Below are 8916 nucleotides of genomic sequence, written 5' to 3' on the forward strand. Positions count from 1 at the left end.
TCTCGCGCGCAAAGTTTCCTCTCCTCGTCTGAGGTAGTAGAGCCTGCGATTGGCCAGAGAGCAAAAGCAAGGCCCCGCCTACCGCTTACGGTATGAAAAGTCTCTGCCTCTTTTTTCGCGCGCTCATTCGCGCCCTGAGTTAAAGGAGTCCCTCATTGGTTGGTGTGAGAAAATAAGCCCGCCCGCTACCCTCTCTTCGTCATTTGAAAGGTTCTCGCGCGCACAATCCTCCCTTCTTGCCGCCCCCCCGGTAGTGGCGCATGTTATTCAGGCAACACAAGAGCGTCGCCCACCTACTCCCTACGATAGGAAAGTCCTTTTCGCTCTCATTCCCTGCATGAGGTATCAGCCCTGGAACTGATTGGCTACCAAGAGCAAGCCCCGTTCACTCCCAGCTGTTCCTTCCTATGAAAAGTGCTGGATATTCCACCCCCTCACTCACATGCCACAAGGCTGGGCAGCGTTTAGTTGGTGCCTGTTATGTACTAAGCTTGGATCCTAGAATAGGCAGGTAGGATCCTAGAATGCAACAACCTGATTGGCCTGCAGGAGCCAGTCGGGCTCCAGGAGGGAAGCAGAATCAGACGGGACTCGTGTAAATAATGTACAGTGGTACCTCGGGTTACATACTCTTCAGGTTACAGACGCTTCAGGTTACAGACTCCACTAACCCAGAAATATTACCTCGGGTTAAGAACTTTGCTTCAGGATGAGAACAGAAATTGTGCTCCGGCGGTGCGGCATTAGCTAAAGTGGTGCTTCAGGTTAAGAACAGTTTCAGGTTAAGAACAGAACGAATTAAGTACGTAACCAGAGGTACCACTGTATATAAAGCCTGAGGTGTGGGGGGAAATTCATTCACTGTTTTATGAGCTGTAATAAAGAGCATGAAATCAGTACGCGACTCAGTATATTTCACTGGCAGCGAATGTAGGATCCTGCTGAGCTGTCCGCTGTGTACTGCACTGCAGCCACCACTGGCAACACTGCTGCAATGCACCATGCATCCAGGCTACAGCTCTGGGACCCAAGGACCCAGAATTGCAACAGACAACAACTTCACGCTGTTCAACCCAGCCTCAGGAGACTGGGGAGGATACGCCACCCGTTTCCAGTTCCTCCTGGAGGCAAAGGATATCAACAATGCAGCCAAGAAGAGGGCAACATTCTTCAGAGTCTGCGGAGAAGAAACGTTCGAGATCACCCGAGTCCTCCTTGCACCCGCAAATATCGTGACTGTTCCCTACAAAACGATAATGGAATGGCTGAAAGGGCACTTCTCGCCACTTCTCACTACCTAGGTGGTAGCGTGTCGCAACACCTTCTATTCAAAGTGGCAGACCCCTGGAGAAACCATAACCAGGTATGTGACCTCCCTCCGCCGGGTTGCCCGGCTCTGCAGCTTCACAGAACTGAAGAACATGCTCCGCGACCGCCTTGAGGTAGACTGAGGGACGAGAAGCTGCAGCGGTGCCTCTATGACAAGAAGGACCTGATGTTCCAGGTCGCCCCAGAGGAGGCCCTGGCAATTGAAGCCGCCGAGAGGTCAGTGCAAGGATTCCGGTCGAACTCATCGTCCCAACCGAGGGTCCACCACGAGGACCTCCCCGACAACTGAGAATATGACCAGGAGGATGTGCACTGAGTGCAGCAGCGCACACAAGCTGCACGCCCACCACAACAGCCTCGGCCGGAATAGGAGAACTGCACAAGCTGCAGGGAGAGCCACAAGTGAAGGACTTGCCATTTCCGCAACGCAGAATGCTGACAATGCAGAAAAGTGGGACACATTGCCCAGGCAGCTATTGGCTGGAGGTTTTAGTTTGCTTTCCCCCACCCCCACACTATATTGGGGTTTTCCAGTTTGTGGTCTCTGGCTCATGTCCTTGGGTCCTTCGTGTCTTACTGGCTTGTTTCACATCAATCAGGATCTGATAGCAAAGCCTGAGCGTGATTTGGTCCTTTAAAGCGGAGGCGGAACCTGTGGACTACAATTCCCATCATTCTTAACTATTGACTGTGGCTGGTAGGGCTGGGAACGTCTCTTGCCTGACTGTCTCTCCAGCTTGCTGCTTTACTTCTGGATTACATCACTGCAGTGCAACTGAACTCCAAACTCTGGCTTCATCCTTCTAACCAGGAGCTGGATGAGGAGGTCTACCCATATGCAATCTCACACATGACCCCTTTCCTTTGTTTCTTTAATGGCCCATCATGGGCTATAGCCTCAACACAGGAAGCTACAGTATCCTGGCTTATATTTAGCACTTGCTTGGTCCAGGGGATAGTAGGATCTCACATGCAACCTTCTTCCTCCCCTGCTGCCCAACTCATAACATTATGTTCTATTTTTTTTTTTATAAAATTTTTTATTGCGTTTCTTTCCATAGGTTAACAGATTTGTTTACATAGCAACATGCAAGAAACATTTTTTATATATGAAGAAAGATAAAAAAAAAGAAAGAAGAAAAAGTTAAGAAACTTTCACAACGTCCTTCAACAGTTCGCTTTCTTTTTGGACCTCCTCACATCCTCTCAGCATTGCATTCATTATTCTAGCCAGTTCAGCAATTTGTTATCTTGTTTCCCATCTTATTATACCTTTGAGTTTATTATGTTACCAATTTCGAAAATTTGTAATTTAGTTTTAACACTCTTAATAAACATAATATTTTGTTTCTAATTTGTCTCGTTTTTTTCCATCAATACTTACTTTATCATTTACTTAGATAAATTGCAGAAGCATAACGTTTCTTAATCGTGCACAATCTTAACATTCAAACAACTTATAATATTTTTGCAAATAGTCCTTAAATTTTTTCCAGTCCTCCTCCATTGTTTCTTCGCTCAGATCTCGAATTCTGCCAGTCATTTCTGCCAACTCCATATAGTCCATCAGCTGCGTCTGCCAGTCCTCCAGTGTGGGTAAATCTGGTGTCTTCCAGAACTTTGCAATAAGAATCCTAGCTGCTGTGGTTGCATACATAAACAAGGTTCTGTCCTTCTTTGGCACCTTCCGGTCCACCATGCCCAGGAGAAAGGCCTCTGGTTTCTTAGAAAAGGTATATCTGAATACCTTTTTCAGCTCATTATGTATCATTTCCCAAAAGGCCTTTACTTTCGGGCAGGTCCACCAGAGGTGAAAGAATGTCCCTTCTGCCTCCTTGCATTTCCAACACTTATTATCAGAAAGATGATATATTTTAGCCAACTTGACTGGGGTCATGTACCACCGGTATACCATTTTCATAATGTTCTCTTTCAAGGCACTACATGCCGTGAATTTCATACCGGTGTCATAACATTATGTTCTAGTTTCACATTGCAGGGCAAGATTGGTAACCATTGGACAAAGCATATTCCATGGGAGCTTCTTCATTTCTTGTTTCTTGAGATATTTGCTGGAAAATATGATTAATCTCATCTGCATGCCATTGCTTTTTTGCTTTATTTAAGATTTCTATTTGTTAAATAAAGTGTTTGAAAATCATTTCATTGACATCTTGTTATTGAGGAACCCCTGAATTCCTCAGAGCACACACTTACCAGGTGACAGGTGACAGATAGGGATCTGGCAGGAAAGAAACTAAAAGCACAACTTTGCAATTTCAAAGCACCATTCTTGTGTCTTTACACACATTTTGCAAGGTTCATTTCCCACATGATGTAGCGCTCTCCCCCAACTGGGGTGACTTTAAAAGAGACTATTTTTAATTTCACTTACGAAACTCTTCTTATGAAGCATCTTGAATTGATTTCACAATACAATAAAGACAATATGGTGCAATTGCATATATAAAAACAAGTACAATACATATATTGACTAGAGCAAATTCATGGTGGATAAATTTATCGTGATGGCTATGTCCACTGTAGGAGGTGATAACCACTGAATACCAGTTGCTAGGAATCACAATCAAAGAGAGCGCTGTTGCACTCAGGTCCGGTTTGCAGGCTTTTCACTGGCATCCGGCTGGCCACTGAGAAATGGGTGCTGGACTTGATGGGCTACGGGCCTGATCCAGGAGGGCTTATATTCTGTCACTGGGTGGGGTTCAAGAGGCGTTGGCAGTGTGTGACAGGCCATTTTCTGTGGTGGCTCTCAAGTTGGAAAGGGTGGAAATTGCTGCATGGTTGCGCCTACTGTGTGCAGTCCCCATTGCACTTGTCCATCAAAGTTCTGTTCTTACAATGGCAGGGGCTTGTGGTGGTCACAGGAAAGCACACTGAAAAGCCTGCATCTGGTAAGACTAAGCTTGCAGCAACTCAGTGATGAACATCCACTGTTATGCACAAGATTCAACTTCCTTCTGATGGAAAACAGCACTTCAGATGCAGAGAAAAGCTGCATCTTATAGATGGGTGGCTGCCAGCACTTGTGACAGGTTTGTCTCAGGCAGAGCACCACTATGCACTCCGTTTTCATGTGCAAAGTGCATGCACCAATGGGTGTTAAAATTAATTCACTCGCTAAGTAAACTTCCATATGTTTTCCCTGAAAACAACAACCAGGAATTGTTGAAGGGATAAATAACGACACAACAATCTTTAGGCACTCTTCAGAGACATATTAATGTCCAAAGTTCTGAGTCAAGGAGGGAAAGGGGGGAAAGGGTGGCTTTCACTGAAGAGTGATTTAGAGCATTGTCAACTGAGCAGTTAGACTGTCGCCATGGAAACTGAAAGCCTTCCAACAATATTAGCTGTGACAGGTCTATTTAATAGCTCATCCATGCAATCCTCTTCAAAATACTGCTTTATTCTTCTGCCTTTATATCTCTGCTGTAGCGCAAACCTTGATGCAACAGGGAGTGAATTAAGAAGGATCGGGGTCTGGGGTAATAGTCACTGCCTCCTAAATAATACTTTTGAGGGGGTGGGAGGTAATCCCTCTTATCACCTTAGATCTTATCATTTCATCTTAATAAAGATTATAAGTGATTATGATTGGAGAGTTGGGAAGGTAACTATAATCTTCCTTCCATTCCTGAGACTGAAATGTCTTGTCATGTCTGGATCAGCCCTTCAGGTGTCTATTCAGTCCCTTCCCCACAAGCCTCTAAAAGAAGAAAATTTCATCATCTTGGTTAAAGCGGATAAGGTCTCCATTCAACCCGTTTAAAAAAACAAAAACGTCTATACATCCATCCATCATTTTATTTGTATGCCACCTTTCCATAGTTAAAACCATGCTCAAAGTGGTTGACTTACAACATAAGAAAATATGTAATTACAAGCATAAAAAAGGTTGATGTTGGCTTCTGTCTGTCTTGAGAGAAAGTGGAGTGTGCCTTTGGGGGTGACGTCAAAGAGCTGCATTAGCAGCACCGAAATGCCCCTTTGGTTTCAGATAGTATATGGGTAAGGTAAAGGTAAAGGGACCCCTGACCGTTAGGTCCAGTCACAGATGACTCTGGGGTTGCGGCACTCATCTTGCTTTACAGACCGAGGGAGCCGGCGTACAACCTCCAGGTCATATGGCCAGCATGACTAAGCCGCTTCTGGCAATCCAGAGCAGCGCATGGAAATGCCATTTACCTTCCTGGCAGAGTGGTACCAATTTATCTACTTGTACTTTGACGTGCTTTCGAACTGCAAGTTGGCAGGAGCAGGGACCGAGCAACGGGAGCTCAGCCCATCGCGGGGATTCAAACTGCCGACCTTCTGATCAGCAAGCCCTAGGCTCTGTGGTTTAACCCACAGCGCCACCCGCGTCCCACTAGTATATGGGTAGATGAGTCTAAAAAGGAGACTTAGTTTGGTCAGAATTGAGTATATACTTCTAGAGTTAAGGCTAAATACATTGTTTCTGGCAAATGAGCCACCAGCGCTACTAGAGGGCTATGAAAATTTGTGTCCTGGGCTTTTTAGACTCATCTACCCATGTACTATCTGAAACCCTAGGGGCACATTGGTTGCCAGATGTGATCCCCCCCCCCCGCCCCAGTTCTCCTGCCCCATTACAAGGATAAGGGCTAGGATCTACCAATGCTAAAGTCAGAAGCCTCTTTTTCAATGCAAGGTTCAACTTAGAATAACCAATGAGCAGTCTTGAAGAGACAGTGAACCAGCGCATGTCAAGCAGGAACACAAGAAGCTGCCTTATACTGAGTTCTATCATTGGTCCATTCAGCTTAGTATTCTCTCCACTGACTGGCAGCAGCTCTCCTGAGTTCCCAGCCCTACCAGGAGATTCTGGGAATTGATCCTGGGACCACCTGTGCACAATGCAGGTGCTCTATCCCTGAGCTATTGCAAGTACACACTCTCTCTCTCTCTCTCTCTGTATCTCTGTATATATGTATATATATACACCGTCCATTCATCTAGCTCAGTATTGTTAAAACTGACTGGCAGCAACTCTCTAGGTTTCAGGCAGCAGTCTTTCCAGTGCTACCTGAAGGTGCCGGGGGTGGAACCTGGACCTTCAGCATGCAAGTTGCCCTCCTTTCCCTTCCAACCTCTGCTTTGTTGTCATCAGCCTGCCCTATTTCCAGGCTTCCTCAACTCTCCTCCCACCCCCACCCCTGGAAGCCTAGCTGGCATTCACTGCTCCGTCTGTCCCATCATGTACCAAACAAATTTCTTGGGCAGAGGATGGCAAAAGAAGGCTTGCTTTGTGCAGAATCTGGGGTGAGAAAACATACCAGGCAACCTTCTGTCTCTCCGAAACAAAACAAAACCTCTCAAATATCTCACTCAGCATCAATCTTACAAATTGAGCAGCTCTGTGCATGGTAAGTCCATTTGCACAAATTGCTTGGGTTTGTATCATTGGCTTTGGCTGGGTTCCAAAGAAGGATATTTCTTCAAGCACTGCTCTTAGCGATGGTGTGGGAAGTTTGCGGGGTGAGGAGGTGCACCTGCATGTATTTTGGCATGTCTGAGCAATGGTTGAGGGCACAGGAACCAGACCAGTCAAATAAAACTACAAGCTGGCAATTCTTTATTTCCCCCTGCCCTTCCCTAGGGAATGATGCCCAGCGGATTTCTGATCCTCACATAGCTTATTTTAAATCTTTCCCTCATCCGCTTCCGCAACTATAGTTAAATTTTTTATTTCCAGGATTTGTACACAGGGAAAATAATACACTGCTCTTCAAAAGCCAATCGCCTGCCTGTCTCTGGGGAGCAATAATCTAAACCCGATTGGAATGCACTGCAGTGTAGCCAGGCAGCCTATAAACAGCTCTGACATGGTGTGAATACACTTTGGTGTCTTTTGCCATCTGCTGCTGCCATTAAAAAATTAAATTTCCATCTGTTTTTACACCCTCCCCCTACACACACACACACACACGCACACACACACACCCTTCCCAGAGGCTTCAGATGAACCCTGTTCCTTGTTGCAAAGCCTCAACTAACATATTCTTTCAGCAGACCATGTTGTCGCTCTGTGTATGTGCAGCTGGGGGTCAGGTGGAATGGTCTGGTATGCAAATGATACTGATTTTCATGGGATTCAATCTATCAGTCTCACTGTTTGTTTACCTTCTCCCTTCCTGTTTAGTTTAGTTTCATTTAGTTTAGAATCCACAGGGGGGCAGGGGTGGAGAAAAAGGTGATGGTGGAAGAAACCCCAACCAAAATGCTATTTATACCTTACTGGAAGCATGGGATGGTTTGAAATGATGTAAACAGCTGGATTAACACCCCACACACACACACATAACAGCTGAGCTATGTTTGCAGACCACCAAATAGGATTTTCTATGCTTGATATAGTGCCCAGTCTGCCATAGTCACTATTAGAGACTAATCTGTCAATCTCTCTCCTTTTCTCATTTCTCCAGCCTTAAGCAGTTCTCCACATTTCCACAACAGTTTGGGAATATTTTTTTAGAGGTTCTCATGAAAATTCACCACCGTTTCTGGGCATAGCTGTCAAGTGTCCCTTATTTGGCGGGACAGTCCCTTATCCCAGCGCCATGTCCCGCTGCTGTCCCTTATTGATGAGGCTTCATTTGGCTGCTGGCTGGGCTTTCTGCCTTTGGCTCAGAGGGGCTCAGAAGTCGAACATACCTGTGCCTGGAAAATCCCTTATTTTGGCTGCTGATCCCTTATTTTCGAGGCTGCTGGTCCCTTATTTTCAAATCTGTAAGTTGACAGCTATGTTTCTGGGTGACTTTCTCCTCATATTCACATTTCTGAATGTAATCATGCTTATAATATACACCTCTTTGCAGAGCACACATTCCCTAATAATTACATGTCCCCTAATGTAATGCATTTTTGTATATTGCTTTCACCAACGCACACTTTGTTTATGTACATATATGCTTTACCTGGATGTGCATTGCAAAATCCAGAGAAGTGTGGATTTTGGAGGACGGCTGTGCTTCGATTCATATATTGTTTTGGAAAGTGCAAATTATGCAGCCATAGTCGTAGGAAGTTGCAGTTTACGCCAGGGCAGTCCAACACACAGCCCGGGGGCCTCAAGGCCTTTTTTGGCTGCCCTCAGAAACCTCTGATGCCCCTGACCCACAACCCTTGTGATGCCCTCCCAAAGCCAGGTAAGCAAGCTGCAGGGCTTTGGGAAAGTCATGAGGACTCTGACAGGGTCCTAGAGTCCACCTTCCTCCTTCACAAAGCCTAATTAGTGTTTTTCTCAGGCTGTGTTGCTGAGAAATAAGAAAGGCCATTTTATTCCAAAGTAGCTGAAATCTGAAAAGGAAGCTGAGGACGCCAGAGAATTTGCAGCACAGATTTTTTCTTCTTATTATTGTGTTGTGTTTTAAGATAAGCACAAATGCTCTGGCAAGAAGGCTATCTGTGGATTTGTGCAAGGTGGCTGATCCCTCAAGGGGGAGCAGATTCAGACAAATTAAAATATTGTTCTATTTCCTACTTTTCGTTTCTTTTTATTACTGGGGGTGGGGGGAGATAGGGACCTGGGTGGTGGAAGGAAAT

This window comes from Podarcis bocagei (genome assembly GCF_964188305.1).
Source record: "Podarcis bocagei genome assembly, chromosome: 7".
NCBI lineage: Eukaryota > Metazoa > Chordata > Lepidosauria > Squamata > Lacertidae > Podarcis > Podarcis bocagei.